The sequence below is a fragment of the Manacus vitellinus genome, unplaced genomic scaffold (genome assembly GCF_001715985.3).
Source record: "Manacus vitellinus isolate BGI_N305 unplaced genomic scaffold, ASM171598v3 scaffold_20_pilon, whole genome shotgun sequence".
Classification (NCBI taxonomy): domain Eukaryota; kingdom Metazoa; phylum Chordata; class Aves; order Passeriformes; family Pipridae; genus Manacus; species Manacus vitellinus.
Window position 1 is genome coordinate 985,255 of NW_021939471.1, and position 15,904 is coordinate 1,001,158.

At 44.0% G+C, this 15,904-nt stretch overlaps 1 protein-coding gene across 1 annotated transcript in view; it reads left to right on the forward strand.

Annotated features, from left to right (window-relative positions):
• Positions 1–15,904, forward strand: part of ADARB1 (adenosine deaminase RNA specific B1) — a 70,816-nt gene continuing 54,912 nt past the window's right edge. The window contains exon 1 of the mRNA XM_029959564.1: positions 1–81. The gene's annotated coding sequence lies outside the window, so the exon portion shown is untranslated. The remainder of the gene's footprint in view (positions 82–15,904) is intronic.

The window sequence follows — 15,904 nt, forward strand, 5'->3', positions numbered from 1 at the left end:
CCCCGGTGGGTTTTGGTTTTCATGGTTCCTCCGGGATTTGGTTGGATTTGATCTGCGCTGGAGCGGAACTGCGGTCGTGAGGTCTGTGATTGTGCTGTTAAAAGTCTCGTTTGATTAAAAAAATGTTCCCGCGAAGGGCGCCTGTCTGGTGCCTGGTGACCGAGGGGCAGCGCTGGCCCGGGCCACGCTTGGTTTCTGCCCGTCTTCACCTGGCACCTCTCAAGGCTCGGGTGAGGGAGTCGTGCCGGAGAGGGGCTGTGGAGCGTTCGGGACTCTGCACTTGGGCTGGTGAAACCACAAAATCGATGCATGAGCAGCGTGGCCACTGCCAGCCTCACTGGTCCTTGGCCTGGGCTTTTATTTATTTTTCTTTTCGGTGGTACATAAAAAAAACCCCTCAAACCTTCATGTATTTTGTAGCGTAAACAAGGTTACAGTCTCGGTTCTTATTATATTTTATTTTACCCCAGCGGTAATGAGCTCTCTGTGGCCGTGGGGCTCTCACAGACACGCTGCTGGCTTTGCGAGTTACCCATCACCACTGTTTGAGTGAAGTCGTAGCGTCCTTCTCGGAGCTGTTTTATGCTGGAGAGTGGCAGCAGGCCAACCTTCCAGAGTGCACAAGATGTTTAGAATAATTAGTGATGGAATACCCTTTTGAAATAATTGTTTGGGTTTATCTAGCACTCAGTTGTAGTGATGTCTACCTCTAAAAATAGGCAGGCCCCTGCGTAATGAGCCTCGTAGTATAAACGAGTCACATCTTGAATGACTGTTGTTACTTCTGGGATGTCCGAGATAGATGCTTTTGGGGGTTTTGCCAAATCTTCTGTCTTTTTTTTTCCTGCTGCAGTGAATAAATGTGGCCCTTGGCCCTTACAGCATGTAATTGTGTGCTGACCAGAGACAAGGCTCAGTAACCCTCGCTGTTCAGGGCTGACACAGCCACACAGAAAGCTTCCCACTGTTCCTCTGGCAGCCCAAGGTCATGTTTTTTCCATGAAATCCATGCTCTGTGCGCTGCCACTCTGACAGAGAGGTGGGCAGCAGTTGGCTTTGCCCAGTGACGGTGCATCGCTCTTGTTCTGAGGTGCTGCCTGATCCTGGCTGTGCTGCTCCCTCATAGGATGCCTTCCCCAAGTTTCCTGAGGCACAGCTGCGTGAGTGCACAGCTCTTGCTTTCAGCAGTTGAGAACAAGGATTGCATGAGGAATTTTCTCACATTTTTCTGGGTGGTTATCAGGGCGTGACGGATGAGCTGTGGCCCAAACTTCCCATGCGCACGTGCTTGCTAAAGTTTGTTTTCAACAGCCAGCATGCTGGCCAAGGCTTCTCTGGTGTTGCTGTTGTGCAAGAGCACTGGCTCCTCTGCTCGGGAGAAGGGAAAAAAAAAAAAGCCCAGCTTTCTTCAGCAGGAGGAGAATTTGCTCTATGAACACTTGTTTTCTGAGCAGGTACCAGGAAGGACATTGTGCTTGGTGTCTGAAATGGGAGATGTCTCATAACTTTACTCCCACTGTGCTCACAGACCTCAGCCCATTTTGATATTTGCTCCCATTTTGATATTTGCTCCAGATTTATCTGCTCAGTTGAAAGTTTAGTGCCCTTTTGTGGCCTGTGTGTGTTTAGGGAATGGAAATGGGCTGTGTGTGTTTTGGGAATGGAAGAGCCCTCAGCAGCATGCTGCTATGAGCACTAAGTCTTCTGGAGTACTTTTATGATAACTAAATGGGACTGTTTTCTCTTTTAAAAGCCACCTGTGTTTTGGTTTAAGTGAGTAAAAGTCTCCTTGGCAAACTTCCCCCACACCGCTACCTCCAGAGATCCTGTGAGGGAACAGGGCATTCCTGTTAAAACAGCGTGATGGCAACTCAGCACTGGTGTTTTGGAGATGTCATCTGTGATTTGAGGAAGTTTTGGGGACAGTAGTGGCGGTTGTGCCCCCGATGAGGAGTGTTTCTTTGCCTGTGAGGGCTGGATTGAGTGTGTCAGGGCGGTTTTAGGTGAGGCTGAAGTAGGTTGTCTCCAGGTGCTAGCAGTGGGAGCATCTTGTCAGGCTGGTACTTTTTGTGTTTGAAATCTGGTGGGTGCAGGACCCTGGGGATCTTTGCTGGAATGTCTGAGGACATGGTCTGATGAAGAGAGACCAGTGCTCTTGCTGTTTCTGAAACCAGTAGGTGCTTGGCACCTTTGACAGTCAGGCCGTGCAGCTGCTGCAGCATGGATTTCAGCTTATGTTTAAGTGCCGAAGGTTGAAACTGTGGGTTTGGGCTGTATTTATCAGTAGAAGCTGTTATTTATGTACCTTAGTTTTAAAGGAAATACCTCTATAGTAGAAATTTTGTGTGATCAAAAAAAAAAAAAAAAAAAAGCCTGGGAGTTGATTATGTAAGCAAATGAAATGACGTTTTAAAGCAAGTTTCTTTCCTGTTTGCAGACAGTGTGGCTGGTTGTTTTTGCTCTTTCCTACTGTTTAACATTTTTTCAGTCCTTTAAGGGAATATTTTTTTTTTGGTATGGTAGGTATGAGAAATAGTTATTTTTGCAATTAAAATCCTTGGTAGGTATGAGAAATACTTATTTCTGCAATTTAAATCCTTGAAGAGGCCATCAGCAGACTCTGGGAGCTGGCAGAAGCCAGCTGTAAGTACTGGAGGCTGTAGCTGACCACAGCAGCAGCACTTCTGTGCATTTAAAAAATAATTAATGTAAAAAAAAAAAAAAAAGGAAACCCACATTACTGATACTGCTGTGGGAGCTGAGCCCAGAGTGATACTCCCGACAATCATCCTCTCAAGAATGGCTGGTTGCAAAGGGAATTGGGATCGCTTTCTATTCTCTGCCTCTGTGTTTGTCTCTCTCTGTGCCGAAGGAATCCATCCCCTCCACAAAAGCTGCACGGGGTTACCTTGAGCCTCTGTTCCCGGCGGGAAGCACGGAGCTGAGTCAGTTCTGGCTGCCCAGGGCTGTGACTCAGTGCTGTCCCCACGGATGCACGGCCAGCCTGCTGCCGGCACAGCCAGGGAATAACCTGATTCCAGAGTATCCTCTGTGGGTATCGCCTGGTTAGAGGAGCCTGGGTTACAGGGGTCGGGCTGCTTTCAGTAGTGATGTGTGTGTTGGTGGAAGTTGGTTGTTACTGAGCTTTTATATGTGATATGAGTATCTATGGAAGCCAGGGAGCTCAGAGGCCAGAAGCTTCTTTCCTTCCTACAGCGTTAGGGGTTTATGTCTTTGTGGATTGTGTTACTTTTTTTAATATTTTTTTTCCCTTTATGTGCTTTAAGAGGAATGGTGCTTTGTTTTTCTCGTGGAGAAATGTCTTCCCTGATGGTTCAGGGTAGGTCTCTTTGTGTTTCTGTCTCCTAAAGTGAGGATGCTGTTTGTGCTTTTAAATCAGGATCGCTTCATTAAAAATGTCTTTATTGGGAACTCCTGCCACCTCCCTGTGCTTCTGAGCTCGATTTCCTGTTGCGTGGCATCACAATGGCAGTGTCTCTAAATCAAATTGGTCAACACCTTGAAAAAGTCCATCAGATCTGACAAGAGAGCAGATATGTCAGAGGCCAGTGCTGAGAAGTCGTGTGAGGGCAGGAATCTGCGAGGAGGAAGTTCTCAGATCAGTGCTCTGCTGAAAGAAAAGCTGTTGGCTGAGTGCAAAGAGATATTATTGGACATCAGAGGATGTTTGTGGGAGGGAGACAAACAGAAATTCAAGTTTCACAGGTAGTTCCAGTAGAAGCTGTATCCTTATTTTCCTGAGTATCCTTGTTCTCCATTGTGGAGGTGGAGAGGAGTGATCTAACCAGCAATCTTTCATTGTCATAGGTGATAGAAGGAAGGTTTTGGGTACAGTTCTTCACCCTGCCCTTGGGGGCTGAAGTGGGAGGGAGATGAATGAAGATTTTGAATTTCCCTGTAAAGGCTCTTGCAGTTGTTTGGGATAATGTCCTTTTATAGGTGCAGGAAAGCACCCGGGCCAGGATTTTTCTGCGCAGAGTGCTTTTGGCAGAGATGCAAAAGGAAGGGCTGCTCAGTGGATTGAAGAGGAATTTTGGTGTTTAATTTGTTTTAAAGAGATTTTAATAGAATGGACTCTTGGATCTTTCATCTCGAGTCCTGGGGGTAAGGTGGTGAGTATCCTGAGTATCCTCGTTCAGAGAAAACGTGGGAGGAATATACTCTATTTTGAATTTAAAGTAGAAATCTTCCTCATTTGGGGGTGAGTTTGGTGCTACATGGTAGAGGGTAGTCTGATTACTTTGTTTCCTGATGCTTTTGTTATTATGATACTTTTAAGTTGCATGAAAAATTTGGTGGTGGGCCATGGGTAATACTGTGTTTGAGGACTATACCAATGCCAATTTATCTTTGTTCAAACTTTCAATTTCCCAATGGCTCCTCCTTTCTGCTCTTAATTTTGTTGTATCAGCTCTGGAAAGAGATGAACTGTTTAAAATCTGATCAAAAAGAGAACAAGCAAGTATGGAAAACACTAGTTTTTTTCATTTGTAAGATGTAATGTGAAAATGAAGTTTTTACATAGGAATTGTGAGGCAGCCTCAACTAGGAGTATTTTTTTCCCATTTAATCTGTGTAGGTTTTGAGATTTGCAGAGATAATTAGTACCTGCCTTTGCCATTCTGAAGGGCTTCTGCTGAAAGTGTTCAGTGTGTCTAAAATGAGGTTGATTTTTATTTAGATTGATTTACTCAGCTCCTCAACTTTATTAGCAAATGAGCCTTTAAGTTTTAAGCTTTCACTGCCTTTTTCCTTGCTTAGTTATACTCTAATATTTGTGCACAGTCTGCTGGAAAATTATTAGAGGGGAAAAAATTATCTTTGACTTCTTTCTTTATATGCAGATTTTATAAAACTTCTTTTACAAAGGCCATTCTGAATCAAAATGCATTTTTATTTTTCCCCTCAAATATTGAGCACTGGTACTGAGTACTTAATAAACCCCCCCCCCAGAACTCTTTGTATGACTTCCAGTAAGAACATAGTGGGGTCTTTAATTCAAAAGCATGATCAGCCCTATGTTTTCATTAATAAAGTTTGCACTCCATGCAGATTAGATGGAAAAGTCTGGCCAACCCCAGCAGAAGACTCCAGCTAGGGATAATATAAATACCAAGGTCCAGACCATAAATCAGGAAATTTGTGCAGCAGAAATTACTAGGGACTTGAGGGAGTATTGAAGGAAAATATCTCTGTAGGCTTGCTCTGGGGGAAGAGTACAGCCCTCAAGATGATGGAGCCTTGGTGTGGTCCATCCTGGCTGCTCTTTGGAAGATAGTAAGAAAAAATGCATTCTGATCAAACCCAGACTAAGGTAATGCATTTCAATGCTGCTTTTGGCCTTAGACTTGCCATGTTTTTCACGGCTAAAAACAGAGGATCAGTGCTGGTATATGTAAATCTCTCAAAAATGAGAAGAATTAATATAAGCTGATGGCTGAACTGTGCTTTGTTTGGGAGAAACTTGTAATAAAGCTGGCTCAGTGGGGGAACCAGGGTTATATCCCTCCTCCACTGCCCAGGTTTTAAAGCTTGCTCTTGACATGCACAAGTAGCTCACACTGGGAGATCAAAGGAGGGGGAAATAAATTCTCTTTTGTCAGTTGCTTACTCACTTTTATAACCCCAATAGCCCTCAGTCAAGTTTACACCTGGAAAGCACTTTGTAGTGTGTGTTTTCTACAGAATGGAAACTAGTATGGGGTGTTATGTGGGGAGAGAGATCTCCTTCAGAATAGCTTCTGAATCTGAGAGAGAAATAGCATTTTCTCACTTAAATTTTGGTAGCTACAACTTGTCAGCTGGTTGAGCAGCCCCTTTTGGATGCTGACTCTGTGCAGGTTAGCAACCCCTTTTGGATGCTGACTGTGCAGGTTTGCAGCCCCTTGGACCTGCTGCCTGTGGGGTCTTGCACAAAGTCTGGGTGCTGTTTCACAGGCAACTGTCCAGTCATATTCCATGTTAAACCAGGGTCATCTTTTCCAGCTGGACTAAAGCATGTTCCCATTGTTTTTTATCTGTAAGCTTTTCAGAGTAGCCATGTGGCACACTTACATTTTCTCAACAGCAGTGGCTTTGATGTCTTCTCTGGAACTGCAGCCCCTCTCTTGGTTAGAAGCACTCTAAGTGTTATCATTGGAGCTCTAAGAGCAGATCTGCTTTCCTGGGATTTAATGTGTATTATACAGACTTTCTTGTAGTCATATTTTCACAGATGCTTTTTATCTCCCGCCGCTTACCAGCGCCAAGTGGTGTTCTGCAGTTGGATGTCATGTGATACTGTGTTTTGATAACAAAGACGAGCTGGAAATTAATGCTTAACTCAAACCAGTGATCCTGGCAGTTGTGGGTTGGGCGTGTGCACCAGCATTTTAATTTGAGTTGGGAACATGCTTCTGAGTGTTCAAAAAACACATAGATGTGGTACACAGGGGCATGGTTTTGTGATGGACCTGGCAGTGTTAGGTTAATGATTGGACTCAATGGTCATAGAGGTGATTCTGTGATTCTGTGACAGTCTCCTGCTTGTCTCCATCTCTGTGCTTGGGCTGGCATGGAGGTGGGAGAGCGTGTGCGGGCTCCCTTGGGGGACAGTGAGTGCAGAGATGAGCTACAGGGGCACGTCCACTGCCTATAAGTTTGTGATTGGACTGTGCTTCTATCCCTAATGAGTGTTCAGACTTTGATTAATCAGCAGCTAAATTGGGACCCTTCGCTGAGTTGGCAGCTCTTAAGAATGTGAGACAGAAAAGTGCAGCTGAGGCAAGCGGAAGCAGGAAGGTCTGGTTTGGGAGCATGTGTGCCTGTGCTTTTGGCAAGGTACAGGCAAAGGGGCAAAGTCTCCCAGAAAAACCTTTCATGAAAATGGAGAAAATCCTCTCTTCACTGCAGAACCTACTGTACATGCTCAAACTGGTGACAGCTCAAGCCCAGTAGCCTCCCCTCTATTCCGTGAGGACTGTCAGGTCCTTCCATCCAACAAAAAAACAACAAAATTTGGTTTTTCGCTGTGTCTTTGCAAAAAATCCGGAAAGTTGCATTAAATGCAACTCTGCTGTTTTCCATGAGGATCATAATGAGTTGGGAATGCTTCTCAACTAGTGCAAATGGTGCATTAGTCTGAAAGCCTTTGGGTAGTTTGTCCTTACTTGATGCTTTGATATCAATTGATTTCCACAGACTTTAGTGCTGACGAATGCGGATAATGAGGAATAGTGAGTACTACTGTAGCTCTGTTGGTTGTTTTTTTTTTTTCCCCTGGTGCAGCCTAGTTTCTCTTCTCTTATCCCCTGAAAGCTATTCTTAGTAAATGGTTGTTTTTCTTGAATTAAATGAGTGAATAATCAGTATTTCATTCACTGTCCTTACATATGCTTAAATATAGTATTAACCTAATCTTCTTATATGCTTTTCCTTCTGCTGCTCCTAAGTTCCTAAAGGAATCAGGTTCACTATTAATAAGATATATGAATGAACTTGCCTGGAAATAAAATAGTGCTTTTGGGCTTTGGCTTGTATTTATTGCCAAGGTGGTAATTTATTTATATTTTTTGGAAGACAGTACCATTCTTCATGCTTATAACTTCTGTGCAATCAAGAGTACTTCTTCTGTGTACAAATTCCTTAGATACAGTCTGTGATATGTTTGGGTTTTTTTTTTTCCTGCTTGGAAAGTAAAATGACTGTTTGGTGAGGAGAGAGGGAGGGAAGGAGGAAGGAAGGAAGGATGGGAGGGAGCTCTCCGTGGTACCGAGCGGGGCGGGGAGGGAAGCTCGTTCCGCCCTGCTGATCCCGGCGCATCCCGCATCCCGTCTCGGTCCTGCTGCACGGGAGCAGCGCCAATGCCTTGCTTCGGCTGCTCAGCCCCGTTTGCCGAAGGTACCGAATTTGCATGGCCGCTGTGCCTAGCGACTCTGCCTGCCCTGTCCCCTCTGCTCCCAGCTCTGCTGAGGCCTCCAGCACACCAGGAATATCATCTCTTAACATTAGACCACGGTCACGTCACTCCGGAGAAGGAGTAGATATGATAACTTGGATAAATATAGCTTAAATAAATATAGCTAGTGTTCCTCTAACTCCATAGTTTTTTCTCAGCTTGTCGTTCTCCTATGGCTGCATTTCAGATGGTGATGGCTGACTGGCTTTTTTGTAGCCCAGTACTACTGGACAGTATTCCCAACCCCACTGCTCATTTTTCATCTCTTCTCGTGCATTTTTTTCTCAGACAAAACCAACTTCTCCTCGTGCAGACTTTAGTCTGGTTTCAGAGTCAGCAGCTCAGCTGAATGGGAGCCATGGTCCTTCTGAGGTCCTTCTCAGTTTGCTCAGCTCGAGTATGGACACACACAGCTTCTCTCAGCATCTGTGGTGCCCCTGCTGGCTTTCAGCATAAGCCTGCTTTAAGTTCAGAGTTCACAGAATATCCAGAGTTGGAAGGGATCCACAAGGATTATGGAGTCCAACTCCTGGCCCTGCACAGGACAACCCCAAGAAGAGCTGTTCTTTGCTCTCCTTTCAATCTATTCTTTCCTCAGTCACTTGTTCAGTAGATTTACTTTCTTTTAAAGTTGGCTTTCCAGTCTTAAGCGAGCTTCCCCAGTAGATGTGAGAACGTTTTCTAAATAGCTGCTCTTGATGGCTTTCAGTGAATGTGGAAGGGCCTGGAAATACAGCATTTTATTCTTGTAATAAAAGCTCTGTTGAGGAATATGGCTATTGACTGTTACTCTCTTGCCAGAGTATCACCTGATCTATAGGACAGCTTGGCTGAAACAGGCTGCCTTGAATGCTAAAGGAAAAAAAGCCAGTATTTGAAGGTCATAGCTTTTAGAGTGCAGTAGTAGAAAGTAGGGAGAGGAATTTTTCTCTCTGTAGCTTTCAGTGTAGCAGAGCTCCTCAGCATTAGCAAAGGTTTTGGCTTGGGTATTTGTGCTCCTCCCTGGGTCTTGACCTTCCTTGCTGCCTTCTTGTATTCTTGCCTAGGTTTGGTACGTTGCTGTAGTCCAAACTGGACATAAATTGTAAAAATACAAAATACAAATAAATACAAAAATTGTATTAATTGTATCCATGGGTATTTTTACATCCAGTGGTGCTTCAAATGCATACAAACACCTCTTGCTCCAGCAGTTTGCTGCACTTCAGGTGTACATTGTCCTGGCAATATTGCTAGTGAATGCTACTTTAATGTGAGTGCAGTGGATTAGTTTTGAATAACCGACTTTTGGATATGTCTTAGGAGGCTGCTGGTGTTCTTATTGAAGGATTTCACCTCACAGAGCTAAAGTCTTGATTTCTTGTATAGTGCATGTTCACAGTGCTTCAGTTATCCTTCAGAGAACAGCCAACTCCCTGTATTTCTGAATCAATAGCTGCTTCTTTACTTCACAGAAAACTCATGTAGTATGTGTATATACATGAAATACATACATATGTATATTTTATATGCAGTACTTTGTCCAGAATAAAAACTTCAGTCTAAAAATAATTTCACTGCAGTAAAAGGTCACTAAAGTAGGTGCATAATCCAAATTCCACTCAACATGGTTTTTTCACATATGAACTAACGTATTCTTTGCTTCTGTGGCTGAGGTCACTTAGGTAGTCTTGATAGCATTAAATGGCTCTTTCTCTCTGTAGTTTTGTTGTACTGAACCTGAAGCAAGTGTTATGTCTTGAGTTATTTGCTCCCCTGGATTGGTCTACCAGGGAAACGGGAAATTTCCACCCTCTTGCTGGAGCGGGTCTGCCATAGTCTGTGCAGAAGCAATGCTCCTCTCTTTGGTAATCTGTTGCTGCTTTTAAAATCTTGGGGACCTATGATGGGGTCATCTTTGGGCCTTATGTGTGTATTGGTGTAGGTGTGGGGAGCAGCAGAGACGGAGGAAGGATGTGGTGATGGTCCAGATACGTGTGTACCCTGTGAGATGGGGAGGATGGCAGCAGGCATCTTGCATGGCACTGCAGTGCTGTGCTTTTGCCTGGAGGGGAGATACAACAAGGCAAGGGAAACATGACTCTAGTTTCCAGCAAAACCACAAGCAAGTGCCCCATGTCCCCAGGTGAAGGCTGGCATCTCTTCGAGTTTTCATCCTTCCTTGCCAGCTCGGGGCTGGGTGGCAGCAGGTACTGCTTGGCTGCTGTCTGCCTGCACACACATGGAAGGCTGGCAACTCTGCCCTCCTCCTGGGGCCACCCAGACATGCTTTCTGGAATGGTGTAGAAAAATAGATGTGCTTGTGGCTAATCTACTGTACTTGCTCTGCCAACATTTGCAGCGTGTATCAATTCTACCTGAAAAGCATTGATTGTTTCTTGCCCTTGGTTCTGTACAGTGCTCCCTTCCAGGATGGATAATTGCTTCCCTCTTTCCCTCTCCCCCCTGTATTTGCACAACCAGACTCTGATTTGTTTTTTTAGGCAGAGCAGCTCTTGAGACACTTCCCTTGAATTCCCTGTGCCATGTATCACCCTCTAGTCCTTCCCTATTTGCCTTCTACTTTGAAGTGATGCTGATTTGCAAGAGATAGCAAACAGGTCCTGTATGCAGTTTTCCCATGCCTCATGCAGTGACAAGTACCTGATATTAATAATTCTCTTGTATTGGTAAATTTTCCCCCTGGCAGGACCATCCTCTCCCTTTTTAAACCCTCACATTCTGGAAGATGCCATCATCTCTGCAGAACTAGTTAATTACTATGGTGTCCTATCAAATACCACATTGATTTATTCTTATTGATACAAGTGGTATTAACTCCATCACTTTCCCGTCTGACTGATGATGGTGACTGTTACAAAAGAGTTACAGTTTCTTGAGAGGGGGACACTTGGAAAAGCCATTTGGATATCAAGGTGAGGTCAGTACTCTGGTTTCTAACCAAAGCTTCACTGATGCACGTGAGATCTCTGGTAAACTGGTAGTACACAGTTTGGTTGATGGGTTCCTATAGGGTACATGATCCTCTCTGAAGCTTCTGAACCTGAAGGATCGAATGTGGGATCAACAAAAAAAAACACCAAGATGTTGTAATGTTGCTAAATTATATTTAAAATAACACCGGAAGCTCAATATGTGTAACTGAGATAAATACCATTCCTCTCACCCATTGTTAAGACTTACATTTTATTAACTCCTGGGGGTAAAAAACCCACATGACTTATATTTTTGTGCCTTTTTTAAGACCAAAATTTCTTCACCCCCCCTTTTTTTTAATATGGCTGCTAGTAGCTGTTACTGCCATAGTATAGTTTTGTGAGCAACCACAGTGAGTAACTCACAGTTTTGTGGGTAACTCAGGCCCTCTGATTTCAAGGAAAACTAATAAATTTGGAAGGACTCTTGTCTATAAATGCACAAAGGGTGGAGAAGCCACTGAGAGCTGCAGCAGCTCAAGACATGGATCTCTAGATAGCTATAGCAGGTGTTAAAGCTGAGCTAGTTGGGATGCTTGTGGAAAAGAGCACAAGCAGTATGGGAATCCCCATGCTCTGGTAAGCCACAGCTGAACAGCCCACAAACATAGGGAAAGGTGAGGTTTTGGATGTAAGTTGGGACAAGCATTTTGTATTTCATATGGAGCAGTGAAATGAATTATTTCAGCTTGACACGTTTTGAACATCTGTGTTTCTATTCAAGATTACAGTCCTTTAACCAATTTTTTTTCAGCCCTAGTATTTCATTTTTTTGTTACTGGAACTTTTCCAACCACACAAATGGCAAGAAAAAATGTTCCTTCTATCTACCCACTACAAGGACAAGCAGTGATAGCACAAGGGGGAATGACATTAAGCAGAAAGAGAGTAGATAGATGTAGAGCATTAGATCAGATATGAGGAAAAAATTCTTGACTTTGAAGGTAGTGAGGCACTGGCACAGGTTGCCCAGAGAAATCGTTGCTGCCCATCCCTGGAATCATTAAAGGCCAGGCTGGATTGGCCTTGGAGCAACTTGGTCTGGTGGAAGGTGTCCCTACCCATGGCAGGGGGTGGGACTGGATGTCCCTTCCAACCCAAACCATTTTGTGATTCTATGATCTGAAACTTTCATAAACGACTAATTAATTCTTCCCCTCTAAATATGTGTAGTTTCACATTTGTCTTGCTGAAAGATTCTTTGGGGCCACTTCTTGTAACTAACCGAGTAGGTAAAACAGATGTAAGTATTTCGACTCTCACTGGTCTCATTTCCTTTGGCTATCAGGAACAACTTTCAATACTCAGCAAAAGATGTTATCTGAAAAGCTATTAATCAGTTTTTATCTGAACTAAAAGGACTAATGTATGAGTTACCTCCTGACAATTCAGCCCTTGGAGGAGAATGTATCAAAACTCTCTTCTGTGGTCTCCAGTCATCATCTTGATACACTCTCAAGTCTTAGTCCGGTTGCCCTCTGCTGTGGTTTTTGCTGAAAAGGGATCTTACTGCTCTCTACAGCTACTTGAAAGGAGATGGTAGCAGCATAGGGGTCAGTCTCTTCTCCCATGTAACAAGTGACAGAACAAGAGGAAATGGCCTCAAGTTGTGCCAGAGCAGGTTTAGATTAAATAGTAGGAAAAATTTCTTCACTGAAGGGGTGGTCAGGTGCTGACACAGGCTGCCCAGGGCAGTGGTGGAGTCACCATCACTGGAGGTATTCAAAAGGTGTGTGGATGTGGCACTTGGGGACATGGTTCAGTTGTGAACATGGAGGTCCTGGGTTAACAGTTGGACTTGATGATCTTAGAGGTATTTCTTATCCTTAGTGATTCTGATTCCATGTGCAAGTAATACAGGCCAGGAGTCCTGACCTGTGCCCAGTCATGCCAGCATCTTCCCTCTCTCTTCCTCTCCTCCTGCCCTATCCAAATCTGGGTGCTTTCCTTGCTTGTCTTATCAAACTTGGGGGGTGTATTACAATTTCTTGACTAAGAAGGTGGTAAGTGCCATTTCTGCACAATGTGGCTGTAAAATGTCTAATATTCTGTGATGGCAAACACTCTGCCCACACACCAGAGTAGTGATGGCAGTCAGATTTTACACCATGTGTGGTTGGTGTTTGTTGGTTTTTTTGGTTTTTTTTTAACATATAGATTTTTAATATTGAATAACACAAGGAACTGTTCTGGAAGGGACAGTGTGAGTCAGTCTTGTGTTAGAGAGGAACTCAGAAGACTGACTGGGAGTCAAGGTGCATCAACAGTCAGCTTGAAGTTCTTCAAATATGCTCATATTTTAGTGGGGGAAAAGCAGAAATGTGACTGTAGAAGTGAGAGGTAACACACTTATATTCTTAGAAGTCCAGCAGCTTGTTCTTCCTGAAATATTGCAGTGATGAGACACAGATGCCAAAATCCTGGAAGCTTCCACCATGGAAATGCAGATTGTCAGTTAGACTTGAGTCACAAACACAGGGTGCTTCAAGTTTGGCTTGCTGCTGCCATGCATGCCATGCATGCTCTGGGACAGGCTCAGAGTGGGCCTCCCTGGGGAAGAAAACCCAGTTTGCTCTCCTGCAGTCTCCAGCTCTGCCCAGATCACAAAATGGCTCTACATCCATAAATAGGGAAGCAGCAAGAAAACAACTGACCTGGAAACGTGATTTCCAGCTTACCCAATCCTTTGTTAGGAAAACAGCTTGATTCAGGTTTCTTTCATAGTGTTTTTAACTTCCCTGTGCGTGGAGTTCCTGTGGTGTTCACGTTAAAGCCAAAGGATTAAAGAGCTCTGAAACTCTCCCACATTAGATGTATAACATATATTTAAAAAATAATAATATTAAGCCTGGTAGAAAGGCTGTTAGTGGGTGTCCTGGCTTTGGGTACACACATGCAATCCATGATTTTTGGTTCCCCAGTGTAGTTTGTGCTTTTTGGCATTTTGAGCACAGCAGACACAGTTTCGTGATGTATCTCCCGCAGGGAAAGCTGTTGGTGAGCTGCAGGCTGATGGAGAATGATTGGCATTGGGATTAGTGTCAAAGGATAAGCCCAAAATTCCCCCTCTGCCCTCATGAGGCTCCACCTGGAGTACTGTGTCCAGGTTTGGGGTCCTCAGCATAAAAAAGATGTGGGTTTGTTAGAGCGGGTCCAGAGCAGGCCATGGAGATGCTCCGAGGGCTGGAGCCCCTCTGCTCTGGAGCCAGGCTGGGAGAGCTGGGGGCGTTCACCTGGAGAAGAGAGGGCTCTGATGAGACCTTAGAGCCTCTTCCAGTGCCTAAAGGGGCTCCAAGAAAGCTGGAGAGGGACTTTGGACAAGGGCCTGGAGGGACAGGACAAGGTGGAATGGCTTCCCACTGACAGACAGCAGGGTTAGATGGGATAGTGGGAAGAAATTCTTCCCTGTGAGGGTAGGGAGGCCCTGGCACAGGTTGCCCAGAGAAGCTGTGGCTGCTCCATCCCTGGAAGTGTCCAAGGCCAAGTTGGATGGGGCTTGGAGCAACCTGGGATAGTGGGAAGTGTCCCTGCCCTGAAAGGTGTCCCCTCCCTGGCAGCGGGGTTGGAACGAGATGGTCTTTAAGGTCCCTTTCAACCCAAATCGTTCTGTGTTCCTGTGATTCTATGAAATGTGTACAGTGTCTGTGTTAAGCCCTTTTTCCAGTCTGTAGATTTTAGTTTGGTGAAGTCTTTTTACTGAAGTTGCAGCACCCTCTTCTACTGCTTTATCTTCATCTTGGTGGTATAAACTGCAATCAAGTTGCCTCTCACCAACAAACTTAAAGAATTCTTTGGTTAGGTGTTTAAAAGTAGAAGTCTCAGAATAAGGTGCCTTGGTTTGGCACCCCTGAAGCAGCAAAGTTCATTTAGGGACTGTGGAGAGTGACTTCACACTGTAAAAGCTAGAGAAGATATTCATACGTCCTTAGTGCAGGACATAATCTCATGTTTTTGCACACTGCTGAACTGAGTGATATTTATTTGGCATCTTTTATTATTCTGAGGCATTTTTCTGAAGACTAATGTTAAGTACAAAGTGCTCACATGCATCTAATCTTTGCCTTAGGGTAGGAGTAAGGCTGAAAATAATCAGTCTGCCTTGTTCTGGAGGCTGAAAAGTATCGCTGCTGTTCAAAGAGAGAAAGATTTGCATTCCTGTAATATATGCTGAACACACATAAAAGAAGCATGAAGGAGGTTGTACAGGTGTTTTTTTAGAATGTGTTGAGCTGAACCCCCTGGTCAATCACTGTAGCAGAGACAAGAGCTTCCAGCAGCTTTATCAGTTGATGCAGGAACATCTGCTGCAAAGAAGTGGGGCATCTCCCTCCAGTGCCAAAATTGGTCAGAGTGGCTGGGATGGGTGGGTTGTCCTGTCCCTGCTGGTCCTGTAGCCTAAATTCCTGTCCACAGTGTATCTGTAGTCCAGACTAAGGGGTTTTTTTTTAGATGTTGTCTAAAAAGTACTAATACTTTTGATTTCTTAAATTCCATTGCCTTTCAAAAGCTGCTGCTTAGTCTGGAGGTTGCATTATTGTACTATTTCAGTTTGACTAATGTTTAAAACAGCTAAATGAGTAATGTAAGTGTTTAAACATTACCTATAGTGAAATCATCAACAAGATTAAAGCTTAAGTTCCCCTGAACACATTTATGGTAATTTTGCTCGTGTGAATAATTCCTTCAGCTTCAATCACATTCTCTTTTAAGGTAACTGCTCTTACCCATGCTTTTACAGATGATCCTCTAAAAGGAGGAGTGGCATTAAAATCATTGATTTTGAAATCATTTTGTTTCAAGTACTGAAACTTTGTGTTGAGGCTTTAGGCTGTCAATTGTACCAAGGCATCAGTTAATACAATTTTTCAAACATAAGAGATGACAAAATTAAAAGTCAGAAATAAAGAGTTCTTCGCTGGTATTATGTGGATATGTGAAACTATTTTTCATGAGAGAATGTTTGAAAAATAAT